General features: G+C 33.1%; 3 pseudogenes across 2 annotated transcripts; all 3 read right to left on the bottom strand.

The window, feature by feature from the left end:
• Positions 1–1,146: 1,146 nt before the first annotated feature.
• LOC143534625 (UDP-glycosyltransferase 83A1 pseudogene) lies at positions 1,147–4,363 on the bottom strand (annotated as a pseudogene).
• A 1,599-nt stretch (positions 4,364–5,962) lies between these two features.
• On the bottom strand, positions 5,963–8,023 carry LOC143534624 (UDP-glycosyltransferase 83A1 pseudogene; annotated as a pseudogene). Its single transcript, XR_013135579.1, has 2 exons — positions 7,543–8,023; positions 5,963–6,849 (listed from the first exon to the last, which is right to left on the bottom strand). The product of XR_013135579.1 is annotated as a UDP-glycosyltransferase 83A1 pseudogene (transcript).
• A 9,241-nt stretch (positions 8,024–17,264) lies between these two features.
• Positions 17,265–19,967, bottom strand: LOC143534623 (UDP-glycosyltransferase 83A1 pseudogene; annotated as a pseudogene). Its single transcript, XR_013135578.1, has 3 exons — positions 19,480–19,967; positions 17,933–18,373; positions 17,265–17,722 (listed from the first exon to the last, which is right to left on the bottom strand). The product of XR_013135578.1 is annotated as a UDP-glycosyltransferase 83A1 pseudogene (transcript).
• Positions 19,968–20,420: the final 453 nt, after the last annotated feature.

Raw genomic sequence — 20,420 nt, 5'->3', positions numbered from 1 at the left:
CCCGGTGCATTTGAAACTAGATGTTGGGAGCAGAAATCGAACCTGGGTCGCATAAAACACTAAGTCTTTCTCTTACCAATCCACCACCAGCTCATTGGCAAGCAAGTGTGTGTATGGCTCGGTTTATTCTGTTTGTTTTTCGGTTTTTGGTTAATAAATAAAATTAAACTTAGGCTAAAGTTGTACTTGAATAAATGAAATGTAGGTATAAAGGCATAAAATGGTGGTATAAAGCATGAAATGGATGCATAAAAGCTAAAAATATATAAAAATATGAATGGTTCGGTTAATTTCAATTAACCGACGGTACCCAAAAAAAACAATAACCGATTTTTGGTTAATTCAGTTATCGGTTCATTTCTGTCCAGTTCGTTTAATCGTTTGGTTATTTGCTCACCCTAACTAAATCAACAATAAGTATAGAGACCATAACAAGTTTGTAATTACTCAGAAAATATGAGCAAAAGAATAACCACGATTGTTGACTTTTTTACATAGTCTCATTAGTTTTTCTAAATGCATATAATTATATATATATACTTCATTATTATTTTTAGTTGTACTATAAAATCAAACATTTTTTGTTTTTTTTTAATTTGATTATAGTATTGATATACTATAACGATTTCTTTTAAAGTTTGTTGTACTTTGTTTAAAGGTTGTGTGATTATGTGTATAAAGTTGCTTGATAATGTATATAGGTTGCATTTTTATGCGCATAACTCTTGGTGAAATTATAAGTATGCTACGTAATTATTTCACACTTCATATAGTTTCCTCAAAAATTTAAGGATTATTAATTTTTTTAGATATCGAATAAATTCGGTAAAATACATACGCGAGGAATGTAACAAAAAAAAAAAGGTACACTTTGAAAAAGAAAATCAATTTCCCACTGAAACACTAAAAGTTTACAGAGCATATTGTGACACTTGGTTTATTTTAATTTCTAGTCTCAAACCATTAAGCAGAAAAGAACAAAAGATCCACCAAGTAAATAAAATCTAATACAAAAAAATGACCCATAGGCCATAACTCATGCTTAAAGACTAACTCAACTTGCTACTCAAGTTAATTAGAGAAGTAAACTCAAACTCTTAACTCCTTTAAAGTAAGAACTCAAATTACAAATAAACAAACTAATGCTTAATTAGCATCTGCATCATTCTTTTGTATCCATTCAATAAAACTATTTAAATTTCTGTATTTTCACCCCCCCCCCCCCCTTTTTACTTATGCTACTTATAACCTTTTCTTTAATCTCCAATGCCTTTACTTTGCATGTTTCGTCACTGAGCAGCTGCTCCACCTTACTTTGTATCTCGTCTCGAGTGATGACACCCGCTTCATCCTTTTCAAACTCTATGCCAGTCCTCCAGACGTCACAAGCGTGTGTCGCATTGTGAAACTGATCACGAAAGTGTGGCCAACACAAAAAAGGCACCCCGTTTGTCACACCTTCTAAAGTAGAGTTCCAATCACAGTGACTAATGAAACATGCCACGGAAGGGTGAGCCAAGACCTTCTGTTGTGGTGCCTAGCTCACGATTCTTCCACGAGAGCCTACTCTTTTTATATATCCATCTGGATAATTCGTTGTAGTCTTTTTAATCATACCTGGTCGTACCACCCACAAGAACGGTCTGCTGCTAAGTTCAAGGCCAAGTGCCAGTTCTTCAAACTGAGTTTGGTTGAAAGTAGTGGAGCTCCCAAATGCAACATAAATGACTGAACATGGTGGTTGTTGATCAGGCCATGCTAAGCAAGTGGTGTCTTCTTGCCAAAAACGACCTGATCAGCTTCTCGGTTTCTTGCTAGGAGAGGGCCTATCGGCAATAGTTGTGGGTATAGGCTAAATGCCGCAGACTCCAGCTCAGGACACGAATTACATGCACACCGCTTCCACCTTCTATACTATAAATTGAAAAATAGCTTTTGTTGTAGATGAGTCTTCAATGCACACCCATGGGAGGTTTTGAGGTTTTATAGGCGGCATGGTTTCAGACAGGCGAATCATCTCCTCACTTAGAGGCACGCCCGCAATTAAAAGATCAAGAAAAATTAGATAGACACCTCTATATTCAGTTGCTGAACCAGAACATTTTAGTCCGAGGGTCATCACAAAGTTCTCCTTTCTTTCAACTACTGGGGTCAACTTATGTTTTTCTTAAATAAAATTGGCTATAAAAAGAATTGACCAATTCACGTGACCAGAGGTGGTGGGGAAGCTTGGGCTAAATCATAGGGTTGACCAAAAGTATTCAGGGGTGAGTCTGGCAGACTCAATACCTATAAATATTTTCGAACGAAATCGCCAAAATTTACCTTACAAGGTGAAAAAGGGGGTGCCCACGGACATCCCGGGTACCAAGCAAGCTGCGCCCCTATCTGTATTCATTAACAAAATATATTAGAGTTATCAATATTACCATTCTTGTTTATGATCTCATCATCAATAAGTTTCTGATAGGACGATAAATAAACCATTGTAGCAACTGACGCAGCCTGGAAGACAGCTCTTCTAATTCCCATCTTCTTTGCCAACTCTACGGCCCATCTAAGCGAATCATCAACAACGATACACGCAACTTTACTTGGATCTTCTTTATTAATCATCTCTATTAATTGTTCAAGCTTAGGGGAATGGTTTGTAACATTGACAAGCCCAACTTACAAAGGTCACTCCTGTCATCCCATGGCTCTAAACCATACGGAACTGAGACCATATATGCATATTCCCTAAACCATCTTTATCCAAACAATTGCTTGCCACAAGCTTATGAGTAATCTCTGTGTTAATAAAGGTTACTTTGACTCCTCAGTGTTAATAAAGGTTTGTGGTTTACATCTAAATGGTTGTGGGTTCTAATCTCACTTGAAACATAAGGTGAAATAGGTTGAAAAAATTAGTTGTCAAAAAAAAAAAAGAGTAACAGTCCGTGATTACGTACATTACATTATCTCTAGGCCGGTCTTCGAGATTTCGGGTGCCTCAAACGAGTACTAAAAGAATGTCTTATTTAGTGGGCTAATCTCTGTTGTTTATCTTGGCCCTCTTAATTTGTTTTTACTGAGTTTACAATGTATAAAAATATAAAAAGAGTGGGCTTAAAACATTTAAGCGTGTTACTTTATATATATTATTTTTAAAAATTCGGGCTTTGCGAAATTGGTCCCAACCTATCGTCGATGCCCGCTTGGGCTGAGAGTCGGCCCTGGGTAGGTTATAAATAAAGTTGTAGAAGAGTAAACGTTTGTTTTTGACGTGTATATGATAGTTGTGAAGAGTAATTCTTTCTGAAATGTTTTACTAAAATCATTAAAATTAAGTGACATGAATGAAATATATGTATCTATAGTGATTACTTTTTTAAATGACATATTGAATTTCAATAAACCAAATATGATCCATTAACCGATTATATTATTTCATACTAGCAGTATGAATAATAACACTCGTAACTTTCACAACATTAAACGCTAGTTAAAGTTGAATGACTTAAAAATAAAAAAAAGGTTAATTTAAGTGATTTTATGATGATACTTATAAATTTTAGTTAGTATTCAGCCCATAATTTATCTAGTAGTTTCTTGTTTTTAACATGCATCTAGCTAATTATAGGATAGTTCTATTTTCCCTTTCACAAACCTTGTTTAGTTGGGGTGTAAAAGTATAGTAATTTGATGATAGATGCCATGTGTTAATAGTTGAGCGTTTTTAGAAAATAAAAACACGTAGAAGATAAGTGTAATATATATATATTGCAAAATCACATTTAATGAAGTATAGAGTTTAACTTGTACTAAATCATTATTGTAGGGCCCAAAATATAACTTATAATATTAAAATACTATATCTTGAGAGTTTTCGTATTGGGTGAAAACGCGAAGACTTTGGGGTGTGCGAGAACTACCATATGTGAAGGCTTCAAGGCATGCAAGATCTTCACCAAATGCATGAACTTGGGGCTCACAAGTACTTGAGTGCGCTAGGTTTTACTATAAATGAGTGCAGCCATTTGAGGATACGTCATACTAGGTAACATGAGACCTGGTTGTAGGTAAGCTTGAGGCATGGAGCATGCAGCTTCTACCACTGACGAGGTCACCATGTTGCTTGCGAGACATCAGAGCTTATGCCAAGGAGGTGCTCGTTGGGGAGGTACCACATCAAGTGAGCTTTGAAAAAGCTGTTCCATGGTGTACTCTCCTGTGCTCCATTGGGAGTTATGGGTGAAGCTGTGAGGCTTACCCTTTCCCGAGGAGAGCTTATGTTCTCATATTCCCCAATCTGAGAGCTATCGGGTCCTTGAGTGTTTCTTCTTGATGAAGAAGGTGTGCTCGTGTTTGATGGACCAGGCATGGGGGAGAGTGTGACTTCAGGCACCTCAGTATAATCTAGTCTTATTCTCACCCCCTTAGCTCGCTCTTCATGAGCATAGTTGTTTATTAGCTCCCTGAGCTAGATGAAGTTCCATTTAACACCCTCCGGTGTCGTATCTATCCTCTCCACCAGAAGTAAAAAGTCATTCCTTGGAGAGAAGATCCACTTCTAGACGAGGGTGGTGTTTGGAACTCAAAAAATTGTGACGACGTGACCATCGGCACGTTCTTTTCCGCCAAAGTATAGTCGATATTTTTCTCCGGCGAGGAGTTATCAAGTGGCCGATCATCATTCAGAGGAATACTCTTGCTAGGATTACTCTTTTCAGCCATAAAAGAACACAGAACAATCAAACTGAAACTACTGGAAGTTTGTTCTAAGTAGTGCAGCCCCATGGTGGGCGTCACTTGCCGCTACAAAGGGATAGCTAACAATAAGAGTATAGCGGTCCAAGAGTATTTTCCTAACAGGGCTTTCTAACCTGCTAAGATCACAAAAAAAACGACAGCCTAGTCTCATTGTAAGAGGGGGTCTCCTACGATCAACCTCTGGCGTAAGAATCAGTGATATGATACGATAATGAGATTGAGTATGAAGAGAGAGTAGAGAGAAATAGAGTCAATCGGAATGAATATACCTTTGGCTGAAATGCTCCTTTTATAGGCAGTCGGAAGCTTCTCTGGGGAAGTTTAAGCTTCCTAAAGGGAAAATGTCAGCTCTTCTTTCAGCTTATGCAGACTGGGTGCATGTTATTTATGTGCAACCTTTGTTTAGCCTTTGTTTTCCCTATTGTTGCTTTTACTTTATGACAGACACTAACCTTTTGGCAGTCATGACTTTTTCTGTCATTTACTGTAGTAAGAGCTTCCTGGTCAACTTAGGAATCTTGTGGGGGAAGCTTCGAGCTTCCCTGCCTGACAGCTTGTGTTAGCTGCTTCTATATTCCTAAGTTTCCTCAGCTTGTAAGCTTCAGCCTGTGGGTGGGTAAGGATACATGACTATGCTTATGATGCTTAATTGGCATGAAAAAAATCAAAAGGAAATACAACTACCATAAAAAGAAGTGAGAGAGAAACAAACTCTTGTAAAAGTAAAAGAAAAAAGAAAAGTGGTAATGATAACGGAGGTGGTGGTGATGGCGGCGGGAACATAGTGGGAGCGGCGGTAATGGTAGTGGTGGTGAAGGCGACAATGATGGTGGTGGCAGCGGCAAGTGTGGTGATGGTGACGGTGGTGATTTGATTGTTTATTTACGTGGACTCATAGTACCTTTTGGATTTGAATAGATTAAATTTAGTCCGTAGAGCTTATTTAACGTTTTCTGATTGGTTGGTTGTGAATATATCTATTTTTAAATGTCTAAAGTTCAAAGTCTTTTAGTTTAAAAAAAAGTGAGTTATAGTGTCAATTTGACGGTCAAATAGAATTTATTTATTAAAGCAAATAGAAACAACATCAAGAAATTGGAAAACAGTACATCATCAATAATTCGATACCAACATAGCATAATAGTGAGTTTTGTGGTTTGATGCAATTTGGTTCGACAATAACAAGGCACAATGAATATGAGAATTGTCTTCATATATCTTTGATCCATTTAATAAAATTGCTTAGGTTTGTGTGTGAGCAACCCCCTTCTCTGACGCTAGTTGTAACATTTTTTTTAAAATCCAACGCCTTTGCTATGAACGTGTTGTCACTAAGAAGCTCCTCCACCTTACTTGTTATTTCTCCACGAGTAATGATACCAGATTCATTATTTTCTAACCGTAACCCAGTCTTCCAAATGTCACAAATGTAACTCTCGTTGTGATACTGATCAGCAAAGTATGGCCAACATAAAAAAGGGACGCCGTTTCTGATACCTTCTAAAATAGAGTTCCAACCACAGTGACTAATGAAACATGCTACTGAAGGGTGAGCCAAGACCTTCTGTTGTGGTGCCCAACTCACGATTCTTCCACGAGATCCTACTCTTTCCATAAATCCATCCGGGTATTCAGTTGTAGTCTCCTTGGTCATACCTGGTCGAACCACCCATAAGAATGGTCTATTGCTATGTTCAAGACCAAGCGCCAATTCTTCAAACTGAGTTTGGTTGAAAATAGTGAAGCTCCCAAATGCAATATAAATGACCGAACGTGGAGGTTGTTGATCAAGCCATGTTAAGCAGGTTGCGTCTTCTAGCCAGAAGTGACCTGCTTGGTCCGCAAGTCGATTGCTTGCGAGTAGAGGGCCTATCGGCAATAGTTTCGGATACATGCTAAATGCTGCAGCCTCCAGCTCAATAGTTGAGTTGCATATAAACCATTCTGTCATTCTAGAAGCCTCTTCGGCTTCTTGTACAAGTTTGAAGGAGGCTTCTACGATAGCCACGTCCTTAAAGCACACCCACCCAAGGTTCTGAGATTTAATAGGAGGCATGGTTTCTGACAGTTGAATTGTCTCTTCTTTTAGAGGCACGCCTACATAAAATGTTAAAAAAAAATTAATTAACATCTCGAGTCTTATTTGATGTGATATATTGACCAATGACCATGCCAACACACATGTTGAGCAGGCTAGGAAACTACTTCAGGTTGAAAACGGTCATAAACACACAATTTAGGTTTAGTTAAGCCACTAACTCTTTCCATTCTTTTCAATAATAAATATGTTAATTATGTTACAAAAGCAATATTGTTTAAATAACACTTTAAACCTTAGAATAGATGATTTAGGAGTTGGTTAAGTGTCTTTAAAAAAGAATTTAACTATCAACCCATTTCATGTGTTGTCCTTCCAAATAACTTTTTTTATACAACCTAATTTGATAAACACAACTACAGCTAAATTAAATCACTTATAAGTAAATGAGAGGTGATTACAATTACCATGTACACCACCAGTTTTGATATGTAGTGTTTGTATTATGTGTAGTTCATATTGTATAAAATCATTGGGTTAATTTTGGATAAAAAATCGTTCTACGTTTAAAAGCATTGTATGTGAAGATAAGTATAATTTCTCCATGTAACTTTCATTGTATTTGTTGGTTTTAGCGTCTCACTAGTTGTTTGAATGAAGCTTGCCGTTCAAAATAAAAACAAAAAAATCTGGTAATTCATCTGCCAAAGTTAGTTAAAGTTGTCACCTATATATAGATATACATGTCTCACCTTTGTTGTCTATAATCCCATCATCAATCAACTTCTGAAAGGACAACATGGAGGCCAATGTAGCAACTGAGGCAGGCCAGAAGGCTGCTCTTCTAATTCCCATCTTCTTCGCAACTCGTATGGCCCATCCCATACAATCATCAGCAATAACACAAGTAACTTTATTGTTGTCTTCTTTGTTAATCTTCTCTACTAGTTCTTCAAGCCTGTTGGGCATGGTTTGTAATATTGACAAGGTCAACTTACAGAGGTCATTCCTGTCCTCCCATGGTTCTAATCCATCAGGGATCGAGACCATCGATATAAGATCCCCAAAACTATCTTTGTCTAACCAATTGCTCGTCACGAGCTTGTGGTTAACCTCGGTGTTAACAAGTGTAACTTTGATTCCTTGCTCGACTAACCTTTGAGTAAGTTCCATTATGGGAAGTACATGGCCTTGCGCCGGATATGGTATTACTAGAACATGAGGTTTTGCCATGATTTTTTTATAGTTTTCTAGGGAGCTCTTAAAAACTTGTGATGGTTGATGCTTATATATATACTTGAATTTAAAATTTTCTTTTAGTGGCCTTGTTGACATTAACCGGATCTCAACTTATTTTCGTCTCTTCTCAGGGTCACGATACTTTTTATTACCGGACAACATAACATGTAAATATTGTCATTGTATATTTCTATACTCTAGACTACATTTTATGTTTAATGGTTTAATGACCCATTTTAATATACATTGTTCTTACAAACTGTGTGCACCTTAAATACGAAAACAACTTCTCTTGTTTCAATCCATTGCAGTTATCTATACACACACACACAAATGTGATACGATAGAAAATATAAGTTTCAAATTCAGTTAAAATTTTCAGTTTTTCTTTCCAAAAGGTGATTGAATGAAGTCATGATCACCTCAAAACCTCATTGTAGCACTTAGTTTTACCGTTTGCAACGACAAATTATCATTATGCTATGTGACTCTATTCAAACATCAAGATATCAAGTTAAAAGGCATCTCGGCATCAAAATTGATCCCAATAAAGAAAAACCCTAAGTCCACCGCCCACTGTTCCTACTTACAATCGTATATAGAGATGGCAAAACCTGCAAAAGATTTTCATTCTTTGCAGTTTCTTTTACATGAATATATAGTTACAATAATTCAAGTTTAAGAAAAATTTCGAGCTAAAATTGTCAATCTATCTTGTATATTAAAAATATTTGGTCTTTGGTAATCACATATAACGCTTAGGGTTTCAGTTTCATCACATCATATATAGTTTCTACCGAGTTTCATTTTTAACCTATCTAAGCCAACTTATACAAAACACTTTATCGAGGCGATCCTCGGTTACTATGACATATGGACGGTCTTAATTTTAAATTGTAATTATATGTTTGTTCCATATGGTAATGTTGTCTATATATCTTTGGCCAAAGTGTATAATCTTAACATAAAAGTTAGGATGTGGAAGTCAGTGATGAATATTATTTTCAGTATGTTTAGAATGTTGATCCTAAAGCTTGAAAAGAACAAGGCCAGTTTCAAGACTCTATGCTAGTGTCCTGACAATATTGATTGTCAATATTATTTGTTTCTTTCCTTGTTCACTGGTCATTACAGTTAAATCAGATGATATTATATATTATTATGCCGCCTCGGTATTATGCTATATTCCTTCTTTTGAATTTGAATTCTACATCCTACCAAAGATGTGACAATTTCTACCTATTTAACTTGGTTAATTTGTATTAGCTTTTAATCGATCAATTAAGTTTAATCGCTTGGTCAATTAAGTCTACGTGGATTAGTTCCAATTTTATTTTCCTTCAAATGTGGATAAAATTAATAGATTTTTACATTGTTGATAAAATTCCGTTTATTTTGATGGTGTGTGTGTGACATGGCATCTGACGTGTAACATAATGTTTAACCATTTGTAAGTAATTTGGTGGTTGTATTTGCTTTAGTATATATGAATGCTTGTGGTAAGGGATATTCAACAGAAATTTGAAGTTGAGTTCTTATGTCTACATTTTGATAAGTACAAAATTATATGTCTACATTTTGCTTTAGCTTTTTTATGTTTCGATGTTTTGTATTAAATGTTACAACATATATTATATGACAAAGTTACATAGGGTTTTCACGGGTTTTCACAACTCAAATGGGTTTTCATTTTAACCTTACCCTATATATATATATATATATATATATATATATATATATATATATATATATATACACTAGTTTTAGAACCCTTGTCACACACGAGATAATTCAAATTATAAAATTATAAGTGAAAAAATAATTACATAAGCGTATATGAAAAAAAATGTATTACATCTATGCTTGTATCTATACAATGTGTACATAAATTGATTTTATTTATATCATAAAATGATTTTTTAAATGAACTTAATAAAAAAAAATGCACATGCAAAAACGTACCCGAGAATGCTTCTTTCTATTGAAAAATTCATTCTCGGTGTCATATATGTATAATTGAAAGACTTTTGATTATGAACCAATTTCAGAAATAAAGCTTCTCATACGATAGTAGTTTTAACCACTCAGCCTAAATACAAAATGAGCGTGATATATTTATCAATTTAACACCCATCAAATGAAAGTAAAACATTAAATTGTAACAATGAATGTTCTTCAAGAGCTATGTTTTTCTGAGCTAAACCATGTAAAAGATTTTGATAAGTTTCAGAGGGCTTCTCAACTTTGTCATAATGACAACATAAAAAATAACATGTTAACCCATTCAATTTTATGAATATTCATTTGAGCATAGTTTTGTATGACATACTTCCCATACAACGTTCTGATCACCATTGAAGGAAAAATTAATGTTGACATAAATATTTCAAATTTGATAAAAGTTAGAAGTATTGATAGGCATGGGGGTGGCACATCAAAAGTGTTCGCAATCTTTTCTTATATTTTAATAGTTGAGGAAAAATAGTCAGTTTGCCAAATCCCGAACCTTTTGATTATTTCAAAAAATGCCGTTAAAAATAAATTTGAAACTCGAATCATGTTTAAACTTCTAACTTTCATACTTTTGACATTTTAAAGTCCACACTTTGAACCTATAACAAATTTGACGATAAATCTATTTTGAATTCTCAAACTTTTAAAAATACTCAAAATTTTCATTTTTGACCCGCTATAAATTTTAACCTAAATGCAGTTAACTTTTACCAAACAATCTATTTACCAACTTTTGACCCATAAAATCAAATTTAAGTTCCACAAAAAACCTGAAACAATTTTCATTTGAGAAACATGATTTGTTGTTGATTTTTGAAATTCACCAAGTATTTTGAAATATATAGTAAAATAATATGTTAATATTTATATTTATAAAAAATACAAATATTATATAAATATAGTATAAAAGGAAAGTGAATCATTATTGATTTATTACATATATTAGGGTATATTAGTTTTGAAGGGAAAAAATTGTGAGAATTAATCAAAACATGACAAATGTTCACATTTATTTTACTTTATTAGAATATGTATATATATGTATATATATATAATAAAAAATTACGTATATATATATAATCATAAAACTACATATACCCTCAAATAATATTAAACCTATAAAAACAATAAGTAATATGATCATATGGCACTTTGGAGTTCTAAAGTTCTTAAATTATATGAGAGTATGTTCCGAAATTAACATCATCCACTCTCTCTCTATATAATACTAGCTAGGTGTTCGAGCGATGCAGCGAAGTGTACGCGATACTCGGCATTGTTCTAACTTGAAACCTATTATGATATGATCTCTTTTGACTCGAATCCGTATCGACCCGACCCTTCGACTCGTTCCTAATCCAGTCTTACACATGACCAGAGCTTGACTGACCTGACATGTTGCCAGTCCTAACTGGTAATCACGTAATATGTTCATTTTTAAACTTAAAAAAGCATAGCAAAACCATACTCAAATTAAAGAGAATAAAATGCTCATTTTTATGGTGTAACTTTTTTAAAAAAAAATTATTAACGTGTGAAAAAGTTATGACTGTTAAAAAGTCGTGGGGTAGTTGGTTTTGAATATGACGGTAACTGTGTAACTATTTTATAAATGAATAAAAGTTTATTGAAGTTAAATGACCAAACTTGTAAATATTTTTTTAATAAATTATTAAAGCTAACGTATTTGATGTTGCTCAAAAGACAATATTACCCCTAAAATTTCATAATCTTGTGCATTATATTTACATTTTGCATTGAATTTTATATTCCTTAAAATTTGAGATGACTTTCACTCATGTGTTATATATCTATACTATATATAAACGAAACCCCTAAAATCCTACGTGTCGCGATATGGTCGCTCCCCTCTTTTATAGAAGCCACCAGACTGCTTGATGTTTAAATGGAGGCCTCTCATTGATTTAACCCAAATTCATGGTATGGGTCTTACCAAAACCAGATACCTCTTAACGGGTTATAACATCTCATTTAATTAAAAATTAATCTTACCAATTATTTGATATAAAAATCCTATAAAATAGGGATATACTAAAATTTAATATCCAATTTAAAAAGAAAAATATATTATTTATAATTAATAAACAATTTTATAGTAAAAAACATAAGCGGGTCATGGGTTACCAAATCCAGATAGATTTTAAAAGGGTTATAACATTTCATTTATTTATAAAACCCCTTCTTTATCAAACCTTAAGTATATTATTAACTTTCTTACAATAAAGAAAATTAAAATCCAAAAATAAATATTAAAAAACAAAAAATGTAAAACAACCATTTTCTTAAGCCATCAGATTGCTTTATTTGTAAATGAAGGTTTCTCACGCATTTGACCCGAATTCACGGGTAAATGTCTCACCAAACCCAGATAGCTCTTAAACGGGTTATAACATCTCATTATATTAAAAATTAATCACATAAAATATTTGATATGAAAATCCTATAAAATAGAGATATACTAAAAATTAATATCCTATTTTATTTAAAAAAAAGATATTATTTATAATTAAGAAACAATTTTATAATAAAGAAAATAAACGGGTAATGATATCACCAAACCCATATAGCTTTTAAACCGGATTATAACATATCATTTATTTGTGAAACCATTTTATCCTCAAACCTCAAGCATATTAATTATTAACTTTCTTACAATAAATAAAATTTAAAGCCAAATATACATATATAAATATTAAAAACGAATAATGTAAAACAACCTCCGTAATACGGAGAATAAAATCTAGTAGTATATATATAAAATTTAAGAGGTCTCTAAATCATGTATTATATATGGTATATACAGATAAAGATAAAGAAATAGACATATTATGGACCATATGGTTTTAGTTGCTCCATCTAGAATCTAGATGGGGTTTGTTATCTGGAAACATTAAATGACAATTTGAAACTTACAGGCAAAGCAATTACAGCCATCACTTTCTATACAGAATTGAATTGCAATTGCAGGCTTGGCAGCATGTGGTGGGTGTAGCTCATGAAGAGCATATATAATATATGGTCCATGGAGTGATTCAGCTGGTGATCATTGATTGCTTATCCTACCAGTCTCTTGTATTCTACTATTCTAGCATCATATCCTACCAGTCTCTTGTATTCTACTATTCTAGCATCCTGACATCAAGTTATTGGAAAATTAAGGACATAGTTTCTACAATATGGTTTCATTTTTTAGCCTATCTAAAACTAACTATTATAATATCATATATAACAAAAAAAACTTCGGTTTATGTTGAGTTTTCTGGAAAGCTTTTGAGTTTTCCTGTCAAAAACGTTTTTCCGGCGACCTGAAACCAACGACATTAGGATTCTGTCAGTCGCGGACTGTTAGGAACAAATACATTAAAAGTTGGGACCGTCAACAGCCAATTCGTTAGTTGGGACCGATAGTGACCAAAAGACGATAGTTGGGATCAATAAAATCCAATATACCTAAAAAAACAGTCATCCGAATATTACCGGCAGATACCGTCAAAATTCATAACAACTTTTTCTTTTTTAATTTTAATGAGTCGTCGGTGATCCATCAGAAATCTGCAATGATTTGATAGTCCATCGGTAACAAGAGACCTTTTCTAGGTTTGATTCCTGATCAACTGTCCCATAATTGGTTATGACAGATAATTAATCGGAGACTGAACACTTAACAAAAAATATAGTCATCCATAAAAAGTTAACTTGTTCCAAAATTATTCCTATTTTTCGTTGCTAACATTTCAACATAATCCGTCGGAAATTCCATCGGTAATGTCCCCTGCTAATATCAATCTTAGTTTGTTTCTAAATCTGCAAACAAAAACAAGTGTTAATTTTCTATAAATAGCCAACGATGCATACCATAATGGTATTTCCCTTACATATATTATTATTATTATAATTATTATTAGCTTTTATATAGCTGTTAAACTGTGATCTTATTATTAATATTATTATAATTAGTAGTAGTTTTTATATAACTGTTAAACTTTGATTTCCTTTATTTTGCTTCATACACATGTACTTAGAGCCGAGGGTCTCTCTGGAAGCCACCTCTTTATTCCTTTGGATAGAGGTACGGTGTGCCTACATCCCACCCTCCCCAGACCCTACTTATAACTTTGCTGTCGGTGAGATTTTACTGGGTATGATTGATTGATTGATAAATGTCAAATTCTTGGGCATGGAATTTAAATAATCTATTGAGAGAACACTTTAGCGAATCAATACATATAGCAGATCATTGATAGTGAGTTAGTTGGAATTGATGGTCCCGAAATTTTAATACTTTGTCAGTGTGTACCTAATCTCATGATAGTATTTTAGATTGGCGTGACGTGATGATTTCTAAATGCGTGGGCACAAAACGTGGAGAAGACAACAAAGTCTTAGTGGCTTGGCCATGCGCACCCACTGACTGACCCTGTGGGATCGAATAGTTGCGTGCAGGTTGAAATATGACAAGAAGTTTTGGATTACTCGAATCTATACTATATAATAAACCTATACTATATAATAAATAAAGGTTTATCAATGCCATATGGCATCATATAAAATAACTTCCTACAAAAAAATTTTCATCTCTCTCTTATTAAATATAGTTTTCTTTCTTATTAATAGTTTATATTTAACTTTTTATCTTTTTAATCTATTATTTTTTCTTTTTATTAATTATTTTTTGATATAAAAAATTTAATACCAACATAAATATATTATTTAGTTTATATAAATATATTGTATTAGTTATTGATATTAAGCTTTTATAAATAACGATTTTTCACGTTAATTTAGATAAAACAATTAATTTCAAAGAAAGAAATTTTCACTTTATGTTTGTTTTGCAATAAAGATTCATAAAACTAAGGCCAATCACTATAAATGATTGATTTGTTTTTTACACAACCTGTTTTAAAGCATGGTAAGTTATGTGTGTTATTATCTGAAGTTGAAAGCAAAAACAAAACAACTTTTTATACAAAAAAACATTTAGAGATTTATGAATTTTCAACACTTTTTATTTTCATATTGTGTAATGTGTAATTTATTCTACCATAAGTTATATCTTTTTAACATATTTTTTGTATTTCACATTGTGTTATTATTTAAATAAATTTATTTATGATAAGTCGTGTTCTACACGGGTTTTAATGGCATATGTTAAATATATATTCCTTTTCTTATTAATAGTTTCATATTAAATATGAGTAATTTTTACAAAATATTTTCACCTCTCTCTCATATTAATTATATATTCCTTTTTCTTATTAATAGTTTCATATTTTATTCTTTTTTCTAATTGATCTGTTATTTTATCTTTTTAATAATTATTTCCTGGTTTTAAAAATCTAATACCAACACAAATACTATTTAGTTTTATATAAATATACTTTATTAGTTATTAATATTAAGCTTTTATAAGTAACAAATTTTCACGTTGATTTAGATAAAATAATTAATTTCAAAGAAGAAAATTTTCATTTAGTGTTTGTTTTGCAATAAAGATTAATAAAATCTAAGGCCAATTGTTTTAGATGGTTCGTCTGTCTTTTTTTTTAAGACAATCTGTTTTAACACATGGTCAGTTATGTGTTTCATTATGTAAAGTTGAAATAAAAAACAAAGTAAAACTAATAATATCGATAAGAGATTTATAAATTTTCAACTTTTTATTTTCATATTGTGTATTGTGTAATTTATTCTATCATATATTATATTTTTTATATGTTGAAAATATTTTTTATATTTCACATTGTATTATTATTTAAATAAATTTATTTATTCCAACTCGTGTTCTACACGAGTACCTAACATAGTATATAGTAAATAAATAGCGCAAGTATGTTGGTGTTGTATAAAGTTTTAAATATCACAGCTGCAAATATAATGTAATTTATCTACATTTTGAAATTAATGCAATGTAATTTGACATATAAAGTTGTAATAGATGTTCATCTTTATGTCATTAGTCGAATGTGCCGTGACTTGATCTCAAAATTGTTGGCATTGATGGCAGGCTTAACCATGCTCGTCGGTTGTACACCACCCATGGTACGTGGGTGTTGCATTGTCGTCGTGCTAGTCCTCTCCTCGTAGTGGTCTCCTCTAACAATCTCGGGTGCTCTATGGCTTCCATCTCAGCTTCAAATTCTTTCTCGCTCTCATACTTGTAAATAAGTACAGTGATTCGGCTCATGGACTTGTGCTCTTAATCTTTGATGTAGCTCACACTTGGCTTCACTCTTCAAATGGATGAACGAGATCACTAGTAGGGCGGGGGAACACTATTTTTGCGTTTTTTTTCTTGTTGTTTATACTTAAAACCAAGGAATTTGGTGGTTCTTAGCAACGCCTAAAGTATCCTCGCAAAGTTCCAAAAATTTGACGTGTGTTGGATGGTATATAAAATAATAACAAATAATGAACATTCGTTTTAAAATTTATAAAATGATAATGAACCAACTAACAACACGTATAGGAAAGGGTGCTTATCACTGTATCATTAGGACAAGAACCAAGTATCGATCCGTTGATACGGCTTGTCCAGCTACTGATATTAGGCATTTATCAATATTTAATCTAGTAGCCTAGAGAAGATGATTTAATTGAACTAGTAATAGCTTAAACTAACTAAACTAGAAATTTGTGGCTTGCTTGAATTCGAATGAGAAAAGGGCATCACTTAGGATATTGATCGAATTTATTCATCTGAGTTCTGGTTAGGACACTAAGACGAGCTCATACTTAGAACTCCAGGACCCGATGCATGGCTACCCTATATGGAGTGCTAGAAACAAACTAGATCCCTCTCGGGCTTGTAGAACTATATATGATAGACGAGTCATTTAAAGACAAATGCTAGGTCGGTCAAAAATCAGAAATCAATTATTGAAAGTGGTCAGGTATGGCTTAGAATCGTTTGAAAACCCCCGTTAATACCATTTTAACCAATGAAATCAAGTAAATTGCTGCTTGTGCATTAGGCGTATGTAAATTTGTACATAAACTCCAAAGGTAATAAGGACCATATGTAGCATTGTAGCCTAGCATATTTCAAATGTTTTACTAAGCTAACCTGAAAAACATAATATATGGTAAAAGCTTAAAATTAAACGTCATTGTGCCATTATATGTTGCACTTGCACAACCCTGTTGTTATCATGATTATTTCACATTAATTAATATTGATATGCATAAAGCCATGCTGATTCTAGGCATTCGTATCTCTATCTTGTATCCAGTCAATGAAGATGTTGAGATTCTTGTGTGAGCTCCCACCTTCCTCCACATTACTAACAATCCTAACCCTTAAATCCATGGCTTTCGCTTTGAATGTTTTGTCATCGAGCACGTGTTCTAGTTTACTTTTAATCTCGTCCCGTGTGATTAATCCTGCCTCGTCTTTGTCAAACCCGAGCCCATTCTTCCAAATATCACAAATATAAGTTTGGTTACTAAACTGATCAGAAATATACGGCCAACACAAGAACGGGACTCCGTTTTTCACACCTTCTAGAGTAGAGTTCCAACCACAGTGACTCATGAAACATGCTACCGAAGGATGAGCCAAAACCTTCTGTTGTGGTGCCCAACTCACGATTCTTCCACGAGAGCCTACTCTTTCCATATATCCATCCGGATAATTAGTTGTAGTCTCCTTGGTCATACCTGCAAGGCCGAAGTATAGTGAGGACCAGGGGTGACCCCAAGGTCCCCAACCCCCTGTTTTTGTTTTTTTTTTCGCAGCAGTGTAAATTTAGCCGTTTTTTCGCCCAAAAATTTTTATACGTAGTGTAAATTTACCCGTTCCAAACCAAAATTTTGAAACACCCCCCCCCCCCCCCCCCGAGTTCTTGTCCAAGCTTCGCCACCGCATACCTGGTCGCACCACCCACAAGAACGGTTTGCCGCTAAGTTCAAGAGCTAATGCCAACTCCTCAAACTGCCTCTGGTCAAAAATAGTGAAACTCCCAAATGCTATATAGATTACTGAGCATAATGGAAATTGATCAAGCCATTTTAAGCAAGTCAAGTCTTCTTGCCAGAAGTGACCGGCTTGGTCTGCGAGTCGGTTGCTTGCTAATAGTGGCCCTAGTGGCATAATATTTGGGTAGATGCCAAATGCTGCAGGCTCTAACTCATTAGCAGAGTTGCATGTAAACCATTCTGTCATTGTTGCAGCTTCTGCTACATCTACTGATATTTTAAAAACTGCTTTTGTGGTTGCCATGTCACCAGCAAAAGCCCATGGAAGGTTGGCAGGCTTTATAGGTGGCATGTTTGGTGATATCTGAATTGTCTGATCTTTTATAGGAATTCCTGTAATACAATGTTTACAAGGGTAATTTAAGTTGGGTGTTCGTCGGTTTCGCTTTTGGGTTATCCGGTCCTAACTAAAACCAAACCGAATTCAGTGATATCCTAACCAAACTGAAACTGAATATAGAATTCGGTTCGGTTTTAACCGAATTGATTTTTTTAGCTAGAAAGTATTTTTTTTTAATATTTAACTTGTTTAATTTTTATTGCACTCAAAGATAAGTTAAGTTGTTATATTTCTTTCAATAAATAATTAGTTTAGTTAATTTAAAGTATTATACAAAGATTAGTTATATGTATAAAAAATGGAGTTGGGATTTTGAAACATATGTGTGAGAGAAAAAAAAAATTTAGTGAGGTGAGGTACTTGATATATTATATATGGGTGAGGATCATAAGAGAATTTTTTAAAATTAAGAACTATTTTGAGTAAAAAAAAACTTCTTAAAAATTATAGAACGAAAGAAATGAAAATTTTTAAAAGTAAAAAAAAAAAAACACATTTTTTTCATCCCGGTTTTATAAAAAAAAAACAACCCTAATTTTACACATATGTATATTTTTATTTAATCTCGATTTACATAATGTACACATACATTATCATTTATCTTAATTGTATATATATGTATAAAGAATAACATGTATAAAATTAAAAAATACGTATTATACATATATGTATAATTTGCTAAATCGATATTTCTTTTTTAATTTTTTATGAAACTGGGATGAAAGATAAAATTTTTTGGTTTTTTACTTTTTTTATTTTCACGCTTTTTTTTGTTTTATTAATTTTTTTATTTTTCTTAAAAAGAGTTTTTTTTTTGTTCAAAATGATTCTCAAAATTCTCAATTTCAAAATGGTTCTCACATTATCTCAATCCTATTATATATAACATAAATATAAAAAAATATGGATATTCAGCGGTTAATACGGGTGATTCAGTTATAACCGAATTCAGAATTTGTAACTGAAAAACGAACTGATTATTCGGTTTCGGGTTCAAACCAAACTGAATTCAGTTGGGGTTTTTCGGTTTCGGTTCGGTTTGGTTTTCGGTTTAATTAGTTTCAAACCAGATAATGAACACCAGTCCAACTAGTCTTACCTTTGCTGTCTATGATTCCCTCATCAGTCAGCTTTCTAATACTCAACGCGGGGGCCAGCGAAGCAACTGACGCGGGCCAGAATATTGCTCTTTTGGCCCCAATCTTTTTCGCCACTCGAATAGCCCATGCCGCACAACCATCAGCAATAACACATGTGACCTTATGCGCACCTTCGTTAATCGTCTCTATAAGTTCCTCCAGCTTACCAGGCATGATTTTTAATATTGACTCGGTCAACTTACCGAGATCGCTTCTATCTTCCCATGCATCCTGGGATAGAAACCATATGCATTAGTTCTTGAAAACTATCTTTTTCTGTCCATGTGCTTGTTACAAGTTTATGATTAATCTCTGTGTTTACGAATGTGACTCGGACGCCTTGATCGACCAAACGTTGACCGAGTTCCATCATAGGGATTACATGTCCTTGTGCAGGATAAGGTATGACTATAACATGAGCCATTGGGATTACTTTTACCTTAGCAGACTTGTTCTGGTACTTACTAGATTATATTTGTTATAATGTATGTAATATACTAAAATTCGAAACAATAAAATAATAAATGTCGATTGTTAGAAAATTGATAAACCGATGAACCGTTAATAAACGAAAAATCAAAATTTCATATTTTATTGTAACTTAGATCATGTTATTTCATTCGGGTATGCTTACAATTCAGATACTATTTATCTGTTATATAATAAAAGATGTACATGCACACAAATATTAAACAATAATAATTATTTTCACAATTCCTTATTCATTTTGAATTTTATATCACACACAGTTAACTTCCGAAAACAATGACAACAACATTTAGCTAATATAACAAACAAAATTCAGATCTATATATGGCTATTATGGTGAGCCATGGGTCTCTGATTAGTATCTTAAATATAAACATGTTTTAGCTTGAAAAAGGTTTACCTTCATATTGCA

The sequence above is a fragment of the Bidens hawaiensis genome, unplaced genomic scaffold (genome assembly GCF_021521415.1).
Source record: "Bidens hawaiensis isolate Kalapana, Puna unplaced genomic scaffold, B.hawaiensis_p1.1 tig00010251_1, whole genome shotgun sequence".
Taxonomy (NCBI): Eukaryota; Viridiplantae; Streptophyta; class Magnoliopsida; order Asterales; family Asteraceae; genus Bidens; species Bidens hawaiensis.
Note: the sequence above shows the minus strand (reverse complement) of the source record. Positions and strands in the feature narration are given on the sequence as shown.